Raw genomic sequence first — 17,857 nt, forward strand, 5'->3', positions numbered from 1 at the left:
ATATCAATCATTCTTTGCTCTAGTGTTTCAACAACCTCCCCAGCTCTATCACCCCTGGTACCAACTAATTTTGGATTAGATTAAAATAACAGTCTGATGAGACCACATTTTCATTGGACGCCACAGGAACTACTGCTACCCATGAGAATAGCCAGATTGTTTATCGAGATTTCCTCCTTTAGAGCAACTGTATTCTGTTTGCGCCTATGCATATTTACAGGGTGACTATTTGAAGGGTGTGACTCTTCACTATATATGGACAGCCATTCAGTAAACTGCAACTACAAAATGAGCTGTTTTACACATTATATACTATACTGATGAACTTTGGGACCAGTCAAGAACACCTTAATCCCTTCTGAAAAATTTTTTTTTATTATCTGACTTTGTCTGTCATCATCAGCAGCAGCATTACTAAAATAAAGCTATTTATTTTAATTCAGAAAAAGAACGGAAATAACTTCTATATGACGATATAGAAAATGAAAGGGAAATAACTTCTATATGACTTAGAGATTAACTTTTACACACACACACACACACACACACTCGCACGTGCACGCGCGTGAAAAAAGATTAACAGGTATCTAATATATTGTTCAAATAAGTAATTAATTTTAAATTTGATTTCAGTTTGTTATAAAATGTTATTAAAATTATTATTGGAATTGTTTTGTTATTTATATATAACTAGCTGTACCCGGCCACGCGTTGCTGTGGCTCAGTTTGTTAAAATGGAACACATGTGAAAGTAGAGAAAAGTTTGATTCTTTTTTTCAAGAGAATGTACAAATTATTTATTTTTTTTTAACAGATGTTAAGAAAATAAACAGAAAAATACTTCCATCATTAATTATGCAAAAAAATAAATAAAATACGATAAAACTTGCTGAGTATGCACTGTTTTACGGTTATTATCATTATTTAATTGTCCCCCCCCAACGAATATAATCAAAACAGTAACATTCAACAATTGTACTTTATCTATATAAAACACAAAATGGGTGTTTGTATTACTGTACACATAGATGTGAAAAAGTTGTGAAAAAAAAAACAAACAAATATATAACAAATAAATGTTATCCAAGCCAAGATAAGTTACTTTTCTGCCAAACTGGATAGATATATTTTTCGTGTTTTTATTCAATGTAACATATTTAATCAGCTCGAAAACCATAGTGTTTACCGATGTATTCGAAAATTCAAGATGGCGTCTCACACCCTCATTAACACCGTAAGTATGGAAGAAGGTGTTATAAATAAAAAACTATACAAAATTTATAACATCTTTTCCCACACTTACCGTGTTAAAGAGAGAATCAGACGCCATCTTGAATGTTCCAATACATCGGTAAACACTGTATGGTTTTCGAGCTGAATAAACATGTTACATTGAATTGGGAAAAGATGCTATAAATAAAAAACCTAATGAAATAGTGTTAAAAACTCGCTGAATACATGTTAATGCGGCATAGGTTGACATATATTTTTAATAGTATTTTGTATAGTTTTTTATTTATAACACCTTTTTCCATACTTACGGTGTTAAGGAGGGTGTGAGACGCCTTCCTGAATTTTCGAATACATCGGTAAACACTGTATGGTTTTCGAGCCGAATAAATATGTTACATTGAATATAAACACGAAAAAGATATCCAGTTTGGCAGAAAAGTAACTGATCTTGGCTTTGAGAACATTTATTTGTTATGTATTTTTTTTTTTTTTTTTGAGAACATTTTCGAATGTATGTGTACAGTAATACAAACCCCCTTCGGAGGTTGGAATGGCCCCCCCCACATAAAATGTAAGTGGAAAAATCGATTTTATAGTGAGATTAAAGAATGGTTAGTCTAAAAAAAGAGTGAAAAACAAAACAAATAAGCAATTAATAATTATTACCAAAAGCAATAAATGTTACTTTTTTTTTACTGGCACAAATATAGTTGGATACACAAGTAATAGTCGTAGAGTGATAGAGTGTAAGTAAAACCTGGAATATCCGGTTGTTTTGTTTCGTTTTAACAATGGAAAGAGCAGAAAATGGAGAGAAAAGAAAGAAAGAAGGAAAGACCGAAAGGAAAGATAAAGATAGGGAAGTACCCCCACCACCATCACCCATAAAGCAAGAAGACAACGAAAGGTAAGAAAGAAAGAAAGAAAGAAAGAAAGCAAAAAAGCACGTAAGGAAAGAGCGAAACGGAAGTAGTGTTTGTGTAAGTAAGTAAGTTTGGTGCGTTTCACGTAAATGTCAATTCAGGTTTTCATTAAACTCTAACCACGCGGGTTATAACGAAATCGAAGTAATGTAATTGTGAATTCAATTCCACGTAACGGATTGTGTTCTGTTTGAATCTAATTTTATTAAAATAAATGCTTTATAAATTGTGTTTATGTTTTATGCTAACCAATGGCAAAGTAAGCGTGGTTCGTTTCAGTGTAAGTCCAGTCCAGTCCAGTTTTTAGATAAATTCTAACCGGTGATCGGTTTTAAATGTCTCCTGTGAACGTTCTGGTACGGTGTAAGTGAGTGGCGGTGGTAGGATGAATTTGGTAGAGAGAGTTTACTTTACTACTTCCATTAAATGTAACCGATTTTTACAGTGGACTCTCACCAGACAGAATATAGGAAACTGTAATCAGCGAGATCCTTGATATGTAATAATCCTATAACATACGGCAGATGTCGTGATTCAGTTTGTGAATGATACGGCTGCACCAAATGTATACAGGTGCAGTCCTATAAACGTCAAAGTCGGAGGGGAAAAATGAGTTCATTTTATTTATATAGAGAGAGATAATCTAAAAAAAAGCTAATGTGATAAAACGAATGACAATATGTAACAGTTATTTAAAAGAATTAAGAAAACAAGAAAAATTCAATTGAGTTTATTTAAACAAAGTCAATTTAGTTATAATGTCTCAAAAAGCAAATAGTGTATAGGTATATATATAAATATATAAATATATATATATATACATATATATAAACTAATATATTTATATGTATTTATATATACATATATATATATATATATTTAGTTTTATTGTTTTTTTTGTAAACAAAGGCAATGTAGTTATAATGTCTCGAAAGACAAATATATATATATATATATATATATATATATTTATATAATATATATAAATATATATATATATATATATACATATATAAACTAATATATTTTTATGTATAATATATATACGTGTGTGTGTGTGTTTGTGTGTGTGGGTGTGTGGGTGTGTGTGGGTGTGTGTGTGTGTGTGTGTGTGTGTGTGTGTGTGTGTGTGTGTGTGTGTGTGTGTGTGTGTGTGTGTGTGTGTGTGTGTGTGAACTACAGAGTTCCGGCAGTGGTCGGTTATAAAAATCGCATTAATATTATATTTTAATTAACGCAGACTTATTATTTTGCTGCAAATAGAAATAGGTATTAAACGTAACAGAAAATTATGTTTAATAAATAGCGGTGAAAATAAAACAGAATAAAACTGAGATATGTGCAGGTGAGTATTTTTTCTTTACTGTTTAATTCTCGTAATTAAAAAAAAAATGCCAGAGCTGAGATCGAAACCGAAACTTAAATACAGTGAGTCAAGTACGATAACAACTAGCCCAGCTTGTCAGAGTTTCATAACGTGTTTTAAAACTTACTTATTCTTTTTAATAAGAAAGTTGTCATGTTTCAGCACCTCGCATATGCAATCGTGGAACCGTTGGCAAACAGATACAATCCGGTGATCCCTGTACAAATTTTTCAATTTTGATCTCTTAGCAGCCATTTTTCTTGATAAAAAACGATGAAAATCTTTCCACATATCTGAATACCCTATATAATAAGTTAAAAGTTTACAGACTAAGAAGTCGTTGAGAAGTGTACTCGCACACATTTATATCCTCACTTATCTCTCTCTCCATATATATATATATATATATATATATGTATATATATATATGCATGTATATATACATATATATATACAAGCATATATATATATATATGTATACATATGTATAGATATATAGATTTATAGATAAGTATAAATACCGTTATGATTAAATTTTAATTAAAAAAATAAGTAACATCAGTGCTAAACACATAATACTATAATACTTCTGAAAAAAATATTATACCAATTCTTTAATCATGATAATATTAATAATAAACAAGAAAGAATAATACAATAATATAAAACATCAATCCTAGCTACCCTTCAACAATAGTTTATTATGTTTTGCCGGCAAAATAACGGCTCCCGGTAAAAAAAGGATCTCAATCCAGTACAAACATTATTTGCAACTTCTCTGTGAGTGTGAAGGGGACGGACTAGCTTATCTGAAACAAGGGCTGGGTGTTTTCATTCAATTTTGATATTTATTTTCTGGATTCTTAGATTTTAGTATTGTGATTTTACGTTTCAGTTTTAGACTGTTCGGGCATTCTTAATATTATGTTTGTTTAGATAAAGAGGTGTATTTATAAATATACGTAGGGGATTTTTTAATGTTTCTATTTATTTGTCTCCCCATGTGGGTATGGGCAGATCCAGGATCGGTTCTTAGTGTGGGGAAGGTCTCGTTCCCCAGTGGGAAGAGGGCACTTGGAGAGGTACAGGTATGGGAGGAAGGATGATAGTTATCTCAGTCATGAAGGATATTTCCTCCATTGATTGAGGGTGGGGGGGGGCGAAATGTTGCAACAGATACTACACTATGGTTCTAGATTTCCCTAGTGTTGTTGATTTCGAGGTAAAGTAGGGTTTGTATTGTTCAATGTGTTGTATTAGAGACAGGGGTGTTGTGCGTGTGTGGGGCTGTATGTGTGTGGCTGTGTGTGTGTGTTTTAATGTGTCGGTTCTGATTTATGTATGCGTTTGTATATGTATATGTACGTGCATGAGAGTGTGCCTTGCATTTCATGTTTTTGTGTGTTGATATTAGGCTCTGTTGGGGAGTGAATCTTGTTATAATTTTTTTTTCCTATGTAAGTAAATAAAAGTAATTGTCTGTTTGGAAGATTGCCATTATTTTGAAGCTATTTCCGCTGTATGGTGGTATGTGTTTTGAAACATAGAGGTGTCTGTTATCTGCAATTTTGATGTTGCTTTTATGTAAGGCCACTTTATTGCTAAAGTTTTTGGTGGGTCCTCTGTAGCATTTGTCGCATGCTGTGCATCTTAGTGCATATACTACATTTCTGCAGGTGCAATTTGGATCCTTTTTTATTTTGAATGTTTGTGTTGGGTTTTGAGTGTGTATGTGTTTCCTTCTCTTATTATGTCACATACTCCACATCGCGGTTTGTTGCATTTGTAGTGTGTGGAAGGAGTTTTGAGGAAGTTAGGATACGTTTTAAGTGTTTGGGTTGGCGTTTGTTTTTATAATTTTTGTTGTTTTAAGTATGTTGTTTAGGTTGTCGTTCTCATCGAGAAGGATACGGTTTTTTGTTATCTGTTTAAATAGTTCTGGGTTGTGTGTGTTGTGTGTGGAGACTATAATAAAATTTGTTTTGTCGTTTTCTTTTGGGATTCTTAGTTGGTCTATTGGATTTTTTTCTGCCAGTTCAATACCGTTATGTATTTGTTGTTAAAAACTTTTTCCAAATAAGCTCTATGGCTTACTTGTATTTTCATTAAATATTTTGCAAGCAAAATCTGATTCCGCATTTTGCTAATTCCTACCTTCTCATGAGAATGAAAACATTTCTTTCGAAACTCCACGAATAAAGGACGATCCAATAAAGTTTCGTTTCCTTTTTTAAAATTAAATATGTTTTATGTCTCCTTAAAACGTTTTAAACATGTTTTATTCATTCTTGGTTCTAACATCTTCTATATATAAAGTATTATCGTTCGTGTGTGTATGTCTGTGTGTACAACTCACAATGGCCCAAGAAATATAAAGTCCAAATGTGTGTACACCTTTCCTAGTCAAGAAATATTACTGCCCATGTTAGGATACTTCTGCCAAAGGAGACATTGTATTGTATACGGACTTTCAATATATAGCATTCTTCAAACAACATTTACATTACTGAGTTACGGTCATTAACACATCACATTACATTAAATCTATTTATATAATTACCTCGATGACATTACTTATTCGACATATACAAATCTGGTCCCAAATAGTAGCCCCTTCGGACTTAATGGCACCTGTGTATGGTTTAGGATGAAACCAGTAAAAAAAAAATTGGAACTGTGATTATTTTCCACCAAAATGTAAAATAGGTATTAGAAAGCGTAGACTTTCTTTTATTTTACTGATATTTGATTGAATTCAAAATGGGGCTTATATTCTAAATATCTGCATATGTATATACGCAGGTAAATAATTTTAAATTAGTTCCTCAAAACATCAGATATGACTCAGTTGTTTAAAATTCCAAACGTAAATTTATCAAATAAGAATTTCAAATGGGACTAAATATGTTTATTATTTTTTTCTCCGACATAATGAAGGCATAGACGATGAGGGTTCGATACAGTAATAAAGGGGTTGAAGTATAATTTTTATTTTCTAGAGACTAACATCCAAAAATATAATGACGGAAAATAGCTAAATAAAAGAGATTAACAAAATTATATAGCATTCTCCTAGGATAATGACAACTAAGTATCGGATATAAACCTTAGAAAAAAAAACATATTTCATTCAATAAGAAATTATATAAAATCAATCGTTTTTCTAATATATTAACATTTAATCTTTACGAAATAATGCTTTTCAAAAGATCTGACTAACATCTTCTATAACCAGATATTTATATAATATCATTTTTTTTTTCGAAATTAAAAAATAGATTTTTGCTGTTTGTTGATGATGGTTTGTTCTGAAGTACTTTCCCTAATATCTTTCTTAGAAGAATTGTTTCAAGAACATGGAGATTGCTAAGTGCTTATATGATATTCTTTCCGTGGGGCGAAGACGGTACGAACTTGGAAACTTCAACATCGCTAATTTCACAGCTTTCCTGATTTGCTAGTTGAAGGCACACATGCAGAGCGTCACAATATTATAAAACAGATGCTTATATGAGATTTACACCAGGATTGGGCTGTTCATAATATTTCAATTGTGACGAATTCTTTATTCTAATTGAATTTTTAATACGCCTTTGGTTATTATCCCATCAAAAGCAAATAGTAAATACCATCGTTTATTGAAAGCTACTGGTGCCTTAACTAATCCCAGGAATATTTGAATGGTGCCAGTTTGAGAACTTTATTGAAAGTAATTTGATTTTTTCTCTCCCACAGAAGAGACGTTGCGAGCCTATCTTTGTTTTATCGTTATTTCCATGGCAAGTGCTCGTCTGAGCTCCAATCTGTGGTCCTCTTCGTCAATCTTTCACGAAAAACACCCGTTTAGTTGACACCACTGTCAATAGTTTTTCCCACTCTTTATCTGTTCCTTAATCAAAACTTAGATTCCATGAACAAAGCTTCTTTCTGAGAACTGCACACCAGTGGACCTCTCTGCCGCTTGCGTGTTTCGCTCCTGACTTCAACCTCGATGCCTTCAAGTCCACCATAAACAAATTTCTGATGAACCGCCCCCTTAAGTAATTACACTTTATCAAATCTCCGATACTATTACTACGATACTATCCCATTGATTACTGTACACACGATAACCCTTATCCCCGAGTGGCTTCTGGGCCTTCATAAGTGGTGACCCTTATATAAAAAAAACAATGTTAACATTGGTATTTGGGAGTCACGCCAGACAAGACATGAACATAATTTATATAAAATATATCATTCTAAAGCTATAAGAGAGGAATACAATCATAGAAATGTACTTCAATGCGAATTGAAACGTCTTCATTACGCTTGTTAAGGCTACACTAGACACCTTTATGTTATAAACATGTTCTTGCTAACACGAACTGACTTTAAGGAGAGTTTATTCGCATTGTTAGAGGTTAAAGAAAGCTGGAACATTTTTTTTTTTTTTAGAAATCGAATTTCGACAACAAATTCTCCTTTCAGAATTAGACGTTTCTCTCATCCCCTTTCTTGATTTAAAGAAATTTACCATTCTATTGTGAAAGAAACGTAAGTTAGTCTCCTGTATGAATTGAAATAATTCGATCCCAGTAATTCCGTAAGAAACACTTTGTAAATTGTTAATTCAAGGAAAACATCGGAAGGTGTCGAATCTGATTTTCTAAGACATCGAACACGACAATCTTGTCAGCGATTTTACCTATTTTTTTCGTTCACACGGAATTTTAAACTAACAAGCATCGTCAGATTAGAAAAAAATTCGTTTAATATATCTTAATAAAAAATGTCATGCTGTTGGTACGTACGAAAATAAATCATGTGCTGCTCAAATCACGAATTGCTTTCTACGTATAATATTACTATTTTAGATCGAAAGCCAAACTAAAAAAAGGTGAATACATTCAACATAAATATAAAAAAATATATTAAATCTATTCACGGCAGACAAGTCTAGCCATTAATTTCTTGCGAATAACCTACGTATATGTTCGGTGTTTCTTTCCCCGAGATACTTTTATATAGAACTAGCCTTGGTGCCGGCGTTGCCGGGTGTTTAGGTGTGTGTGTGTTGAGCAAAAACAAAGAAGTAGTTGTAGGTATTCAGGCTCGAACCCGCACCGCGAAGGAGGAAAAGAACGTGAAAAAGTGTCGTCTTTGCTGTTGCGTTCATCGCCAAACAGGAAGTAGCAAAGGTTTTAATCCAAGCTAATCAATCAATAGAACGGATGACTTTCTAAAATAACGGCGAAAGAAGCGACCGCTTCCTATAGAGAAGTGCCCAGTTGAGGGTGAATCAATAAATGTTTTAGTTAAGTTTCCACTATATGGCGTTCGAGACGTCTACCTTCAAAATGATATCGATAAAAATCCGTCGGCTTATCGAAAATATTTGGTTGGTTGTTTTTATTTTACGGCATATCAACCTTTTCCAGATTATTTAATGCCGGATCTAGTTATTTTGAGGAACGATTTTAAATGGAGTATATTTATTGTTTTAAGTAAGATTCTATTGAACCCATAGTTAGGACCCTAACAGGTATTACCACTCCGGGTCAGAGTGTACCTGGGAGCAATGGCAATTAAAGGGTTGCTCCATACACCCCAAAGCCGGCAAGGTGGGCCCTCGCCATCGGATATAGTTTTAGGGCATATCCAGGACCGAAAATATTTGGCAGACATACATACATATATACATACATAGATTTAACACACACAGGTGACATTTATATTATAGATTATTTTCTAGAAATACACCCTGTTCTTACAAATTATTATAAGTCGTATCTTCCGCTTGATCCGGATTGTGAACCAACGTGACTTATTTTTAAACATTCATTCCGATCCATGGCAAGTTGGTTAATAGACACCCCACAAATTAATAAGACAATATATACCTTAGTGTTAATTAAATCAATAAAAACAAATTATACGTTTGTATGACGCTAATTAACATCCATAAAAATCTAAGATGTAACTAAAACAAAACATAATTGCAATTACTCTTCCGATTTTTATCGGAGTTTTGTAAGCATGCCTATAATCCCAAAATATTCTTTTAACGTTGGTGAATTCCTATTCTTCTGACGGGTCAAGGCACAATATATTAAAAAAAACTAACATAATAATTGCTTAAATGATTCTGCGTTAGGAAACAAGAGATGTAAAGGACTGGACATTTTAACATGCTGAAAGAAATAAACGATAAGATGGACAACATTTTTAAATTTGGCATATAGAATTGTCTCAAGTGGGTGTATATATATATATATATATATATATATATATATGAACAGATGTATATAAAAGCATATGTATATATATATATCGTCAAAGAATAAGAGTAAGTTCAATAGAAACGTTGTTTTAATTTAAATAAAATAAAATACGCATTAAGTGCGCTTGAAAGCCAAATAACAACGTAATATTAGAAAAAATAAACAAATATTTTACTTGTCTGAAATTTATCACAACTATATTTCAGAGGAAGCCTCCATCTTCAGTGTGTTGTTTTTTCTTTTCTTTTTCTTCTTCCTTGCCATGTTGTAAATTTGGAGAAAGAAGTTTGTTTTTATAGAGCCGCGCGTTGTATCTGGCGGTTGTATTTTGAAATGTTTGAACTTTGCGCAGGTAACGCGAGAATAACGTCAAAGAATTAGAGTTAGTTCAATAGAAACGTTGTTTTAATTTGAATAAAATAAAATGCGCATCAAGTGCGCTTGAAAACCAAATCACAATTTAATATTAGGAAAAAAAATATTTTACTTGTTTGAAATTCATCACAAATATATTTCAGAGGTATACTCCATCTTCAGTGTGTTGTTTTTCCTCTTTCTGCCATATTGTAAATTTTTTCTTCTTACTTTCAAATTTACAACATGGCAAGGAAAAAGAAAAAGAAAAGAAAACCAACACCCGACACAAATATCCCCGAGTTCGAGAAGTCGCATATGAAAACGGTCGTGTTATACGTCGCCTAAAACGTTGTGAAAATTATTCTGTAAATGAAAACAGTACTGCTAAGATCTAAATAATACAAATGAGAACACATTAGATTCCTACACTACATAAAAATAAAGACAGGTTTATGAAAACTCATTTTATCTTCCTTCTCAGCATCAGTACATTTACAAATGTTGCATTTTGCCAGCCTTCTAGAATATGAACATCTTTCTATAAAACATAACGCTCTAATTAAACTGCATAAGTAAGTCAACATTTCATTATTATCCAATGATCATATGTAACCTATTCATATATTTATTTCAACATGAATTAATATGCGTTTATGTACTTATTTTTATGTCAATGAATTTAACACTGGGATCTTTAGAGTTGCAACATTTCTGTTTCAGTGAAGCCGTATCACTATTGGAATGTATGCACAGAAAGATATAACTGTTCTTCGAATGAAAATATAGATTAGCACGAAAAGCGCAAATAAAAAACAGAGCGGGACAAACTTGGCTTTATTTCTACTGGCAATATACCAATAAACGCAGAATTACGGAATAGAAAAACACCTTGATCACAATTTATGTTCACTTGCCAAAATTAATTTATAGAATAAACACAACCTCGATTCTATCTAAGTTAATGCGTATATATCGTACGTAGATATAACTACAATTGATCCTACTACAAAATAATGACTTAATTAATTAATAATAATAATAATAATAATAATAATAATAATAATAATAATAAGGGCCGAGAAGGGTCAATAAGGACTGAAAGACCGAGGAGCGAGCGCCAACCAGACCTCGGCTGGACAAGCGCAAAGATAACTGGGACCTTGGGGAGGCTTAGTGCCACTCAAATTCCAGCATAAACCAATGGTCACTACCAGCGAGAAACCAATAGTAAGCGGCTGTTGCGATGATGCAAATTCATTTGCAAATGCTATCGAAGGAGGTGGAGAGGGCTGGACGTCTGGGGAGACTTGCTGTCAATCAGCTTCCAGAGAATACCACAGGTCATCAATCAGATCGTTTTTTGACTTGTGTGAAATCTCCATGTGAGCCAATAATAATAATAAAAGAAAATACACAGAGCTAGCCAGAGAGTTGAAAGGGATTTGGATGATGAAGAAAGTCCAAATAGTACCGATAATAGTAGGAGCACTAGGAACAATTCCGAAAAAAGAATGCCAGAAATTGGAATCAGAGGAATAACTGCAAAAGTACAACGACTAACGATAATGAAAACGACTGAAATATTAAGGAAAACCCTTGAATGCGGAGAATAATACAAGACAATATAACGAATAAGCGTTGCAGGGAATGAAGAACACCGAAACTGCATATTTACAAGTTCTACATCCCCCATCATCCATCCCCCCCATTGTTTCATCACTGACCCCCCCAAAATGATACCAAAAGGCCGAGAAGTGTCAATAAGGACTGAAAGACCGAGGAGCGAGCGCCAACCAGACCTCGGCTGGACAAGCGCAAAGAGAACTGGGACCTTGGGGAGGTTTAGTGCCACTCAAATTCCAGTATAAACCAATGGCTACTACCAGCGAGAAATAAATGGTAAGCGGATGTTGCAATGGTGCAAATTCATTTGCAAATGCTATCGAAGGAGGTGGAGAGGGATGTACGTCTGGGGAGACTTGTTGTCACTCAGCTTCCAGAGAATACCACAGGTTTCCAATCAGATCGTTTGTTGACTTGTGTGAAAGCTCCATGTGAGCTAATAATAATAATAATAATAATAATAATAATAATAATAATAATAATAATAATAATAATAATAATAATAATAACTACAATAACTGTGATAATATAATGACTCTAAAGGTCTAAGGGAGTCGGGAAATGTATGAAAGAGGCTCCAAACCTAAGTTTTTATTGCAAAATGTGTAAAGAGTAAAACGGTATTGGTGATTTTTTTGTTAACTAAACTCTCAGAGAAGACAAATGGTACATGTCAACCAAAAAATTAAATGGTAACCGGAATTGCCGAAAATAATGTTGCAGAAGATGGCGAGTGATTGAATTCGGGCGTGATTTGCTATCATTCAAAGTCTTTGGCACTATTTATTATTTTGAGGTAGTTATTGATGATACTGGTTGTATTTATTGAGATTGTCGAACTGACTTCCTCATCTTGGTTGTTATAGTCACAACGTTTCAGCAGTTTTGCCCTCCGGCCTTCATAAGGTGTTTTGTATCGAACTGGGGAACCGTTTGTTAGGAGTCTCGACCCCAACCCTTTATTATTATTATTATTACAGGGGTACCGTGTTCGGACTCCAGCTTGACTCTGGGACATAGTTGCTGATTCTCTGTTTTGAACGTTACTTTTCACTGCCTTCGTTCAGGATTGAACTCAGCACCTTTGGGTAACTGTAAACTTTGATACAACGTCTAGGACCACTCGGCCATATGTCACTAGGACTATAACAACCAAGATGAGGAAATCAGTCCGACAATCTCAATAAATGAAAACACCTCATCTCAAAAATACAGACAATTACTATACTGTGTGTATCTTATTTCATTTATTATTTTGAGGTAGTTATTGATGATAGTGGCTTCTGTTTAATCTTTGGTGAAAAAATAATAATAATAAATATAATAGTAATAAAAATAATACTTATAATAAAAATAAAAAAATAATAATAACACTATTACTACTAATAATAAATATAATGATAATAGTAATAATACTAATAATAAAAATTAAAAAATAATAATAACACTATTACTACTAATAATAATAATAAATATAATGATAATAAACATAATACGAATAATAAAAATTAAAAAAATAAATATTAATAATAACAAACATAATAACACTATTACTACTACTAATAATGATAAATATAATGATAATAAAAACAATACTAATTATAAAAAGAAAAAAAGAAAAATAATAATAATAATAATAATAATATTAATGATAATAATAATGATAATAATAATAATAATAATAATAATATGATATATGTCTCTTTCCTCAATATATCATGCTTTAAGATTGGTATAACTATGTGCCGACTAATTCATATATCTTATGATCTCGATTTTTCATTTGCTATTTGAGTTTCCGTAGAACTGAACTGAAGACCTTGACGAAAAATTGTTTACTCTTAGAACTAACTACATTAACTAAACAGTCGCAAACACTTCTACTCTCTATTCATCAAGTCTTCTCACTCACCCCAGCCCAGTGATAGAAGATAATTGCCAAATATAATAACTTATGGCATTTTCCATGAATTTGCTAGAAACCTATTTAACATAATTCTCTCCATTACATACATACTTAGTGCTTTAACCCCACGAACCGTATCAATTATATTTATTTCCAGCTACTACAGACCATTCGCCTATCAACATTTATAAATAGAACAGAGAAATAGTAATGCAATAAAACGCTTCCATACATGTATGTATATATCTCACCTTCGGATATAAATATCTGTTATAGAAATAAGTAGGTTACATATAAGTTTTTAAGAAAACTATTACATCTAAGTATGAATTAAACGGGCACGTACGATAACTTTATTTCGTTGTTCTTTTGATTCTGACGAATTTAAAATTTAAAGATATTGTAGCAAATTGAAAAATAAATATTTGCGACTTGACTACTAAGTTTCAGATAATGAAACCATGCCCAAATGTCTCCATTTTCTTTGAAAGTTAACTCGTGTTTTTTTTTTCTTTTGAAGAGTTAAATTCGAGTATAAGCATAAACATTACATCAATTATACTGCGATGCGACACATGTGATGTCAAGAATAATATGTGTCAACATACTAAAAGAAATAGACAGTAAATCGTCAAGATGTTTCCATTTATATATATATATATATATACATATATATATATATATATATATATATAGGACTCTTGAGGCTTAAGCCTGAAGAGTCCGAGAGTAAATAAAACGCGGCATATTCAGTGTAGCTTAATCTCAATATATATTTTATAAACTACTAACTAGCGCTACCTACGTATTGAGAACTTTCGAAGTAAATACTTAATCTTTACGCATAAATCTATACTTTCGTATATTAATTTTATGTGAGTAAATTAAGTAGTTATATATATATATATATATATATATATATACGTGTGTGTAAAAAATCTTTCCATTTATATAGATATATATACGTGTGTGTGTGTGTAAAATGGAATTGCAACACATCTACAGCAGAACAAAACTATTTAATTACTGTCCGCAAATATTACAAAATATAGGTTGTAATATAAAGACAGACAGACAGATACATAGATACATAGATTTAATATTTATTAAACCATCCCAATCAAGTGAAAAATTCTGAATATTCAGGCGAGATGTATAAACTGGAAATTTTGAAATTTTGTAAAATCGATGTAGGTTACAAATTACACAATAGTCAGTACTCGACACAAGGAATTTCCTTACTCTAAATTAATAATGCTTATCATCAGAGAGAAAATAGTTAGCAAAATAAAAAGAATATGCCTTCATTTTTCATGGTAAGCACAAAAATTGGAACGCAGAATTGCAATTTCAGAAATAGAAAAAATGTGGGAAAAAATAAATAAGCGAAAATGATATGGAGATATATAATTAGGAATTATACCCAACGTAGAAATCGCGTAGTACTCCAACATTTTTACCCTACATCTATTATATCGAATAATATCATCATAGTTATTTCTAACTCACATGGGTTATCTATTTTAACTTCATTTTTCTCATTTATATTTATATATATATATATATATATATATATATATATATATATATATACATATATATATTTATTTATATATATAATTATGTAAGCAAACAGTAATTTTTGCTCGAAGCAACAATTATTAAAATAAGAAAAGCTTAACACTGTTAAAGGCATCCAACAATAATATAAAAGAAATATAATAGATTAATTAATATACGTATATATATATATATATATATATATATATATATATATATACATATGTGTGTATACGTAACATATGATACATCTATATATGTCTTGATATATATATATATGTGTATATATATATATATATATATATATATATATATATATATACACATATATATCAGAATAATAAAGAAAAGTAAAGGGCGATATCCAGAAAAAAACAAACTCTTTAACTAGTGTCATTTCGAATCTAAATGCTTCTAATAATTAAAAAAAACAAATAGTGCCATGATTATAACAGAATTCAAATATCGGGAAACTGGCCTTTAAAGCCTCACAGTACTCTTATCAAACATTTTTTCCATAACGAACTCTTGTTTCCGGGCAACGGCAAGTGCATTTATATTATTGTAATACACGTAAAAGCAAAGTTAAAACCAAATTACTGCATAGCTAGCACTTAAACTACTGTTAAGGAAGTAATTTGTACTAAACTTAATAACAAATGTGTACTAAAATGTCATTTCAGTTTAAGTAGTTTCTTGGAGCCATCGTTAAACGTGTTCAGAGTTTGCCATAAAGCTGCCATATTCCGACAAATAATAATCATAAATGCCTGAAGACATTCAAAATCCAAAAACGTCCAACTTTTTTTTTCAATTTGCTTACATACATATTTTGTATTTCTCATGAAGTTATCAAATAGTGCGGCAGGCCTGTCTAAACATCGACCATAAAATAAATGTTTGATTGACTGCTTACTAAAGCAGATGCAATCGGATAAATCTTATGATTTACGAGTCAGTGCATAAAATTTTAAATAGATATTTCCATTTCGGATTTTATTATCCACGTTATTATTTCTGATTGCACAACCCCCGTTTCATGGTTTGGGTAACTGCTCTAGTAATTTGTGAATTATGTATATCAAAACAATACTAGCTGCATCAATCGCTAAAGTCAACAAAACTGCAATAGAGAAATTACAACTGCGTAACTGATCTACAGACATGCACGTGTACGTATAAGAAATGTACATGGTTGGACGAAAAAATTGTTGACCTAAAGTAAACAACTGCACCATTTTTATAAATTTTTATTTAAAAGAATCAATTCAGGAAACTTGAACACTTATTCGTGCTGACATCTATTCAAGGTATCCACCTTCCGCCTCAATCATCGCCTAGATACTGGTCCGGAACTAGGAGCATGCCTTTTTTACAAGTGCCGGAAGGAGCTCGGCGAATACTCGGCAGATGGCGGCGATCAGGCTTAATTTGGTGTTGTAGGAGGTCATGTTGGTGATGTTCCCAACGTATGACAAAACGAATAGTCTAGCGAGTTAAATTGGGAGGAGGAGAGGCTAGTGACGGAAAGATACAAAGTCGTAGAACTTCTTCTGAAGCCAACCCTGGGTCTCTTTTGACTTGTGGCCGACGCCGATTCCTGCTCTTACACACAGGGTCTGCCAGCGGTCACATGATTACACCAGGGGAACAACACACTCCCCAGCACATTCAGCTACAGTTTGGTGTTGACTTTCAAGCCGAAGATATGAGATGGCATGATGTGGCTCTCAATTGAAACCATACTAAAGAACATCAGCATGGCCGGAAAATTCATTCAGCTGTGCCCTCAAGCATTGAACCGCCCAGATTTGCTTTTTATGGGTGCTGACGATATCATTTTTGTCATAATTGTGATCGATAGAGACATGGGTTTACATCGACGAATCTCTGATCTCGTTCGTTGGGAATTTTGTCACTGTCAGACATGATAAACGACTCCTACCGCTTTTGGAATTTGTACACAACTGGCAAACTAGAAGATAGTCTCCAACGGAAAAAAGAGAACTGGTTTTATTAAACGGAAATTGAACCATGTAATCTTTTCCTGGGCGATAATGTTTATCACTTCACCATTCAGACTGTCAGGTGGTAATTCTTTTCTTTCAGATGGGCCGCGATTTTTTATGTAACTTTTCTTAGCCTGAACCTCGTAAAATAAAATGTTTTGTTCCTCAAACTGAACATATATTGTTTTTGATCGGTTCTATAATACATACGGTCTGCATTTTGCCCTTCATCGTTTCTTTCTGCCCGACATCTATCCTTTGCAACGTCTGCCAGGTATGCATGTGTAAAACTTTCAGCCCAGTGTACGTTTAAAACGACTGAATTAAAAGCAATTCACATCACATCTCTGATTTTTTCAGATGAAGGCTGATTGTTTATATAACTTGTTTTCAACGGACTATTTATTTTATCTTGAGTTTTTTTTTGTGCAAGATTATTGTCGGTTTGGCTTTCGTCAATTTATCCAATTCACTATGGAAAAGGCACACAAGAACAAACTAGCATTTCTTACACGGGTCAGAATTTTGTATCTTCCATCTATCGAAAAACCAACCTTCAGAAAACAATACCTGAATTTATGTTCAATTCATCCGTATAATGTATAAAAAAGAATCGT

Source organism: Euprymna scolopes, chromosome 11 (genome assembly GCF_053919585.1).
Source record: "Euprymna scolopes isolate OS-2025 chromosome 11, ASM5391958v1, whole genome shotgun sequence".
NCBI lineage: Eukaryota > Metazoa > Mollusca > Cephalopoda > Sepiida > Sepiolidae > Euprymna > Euprymna scolopes.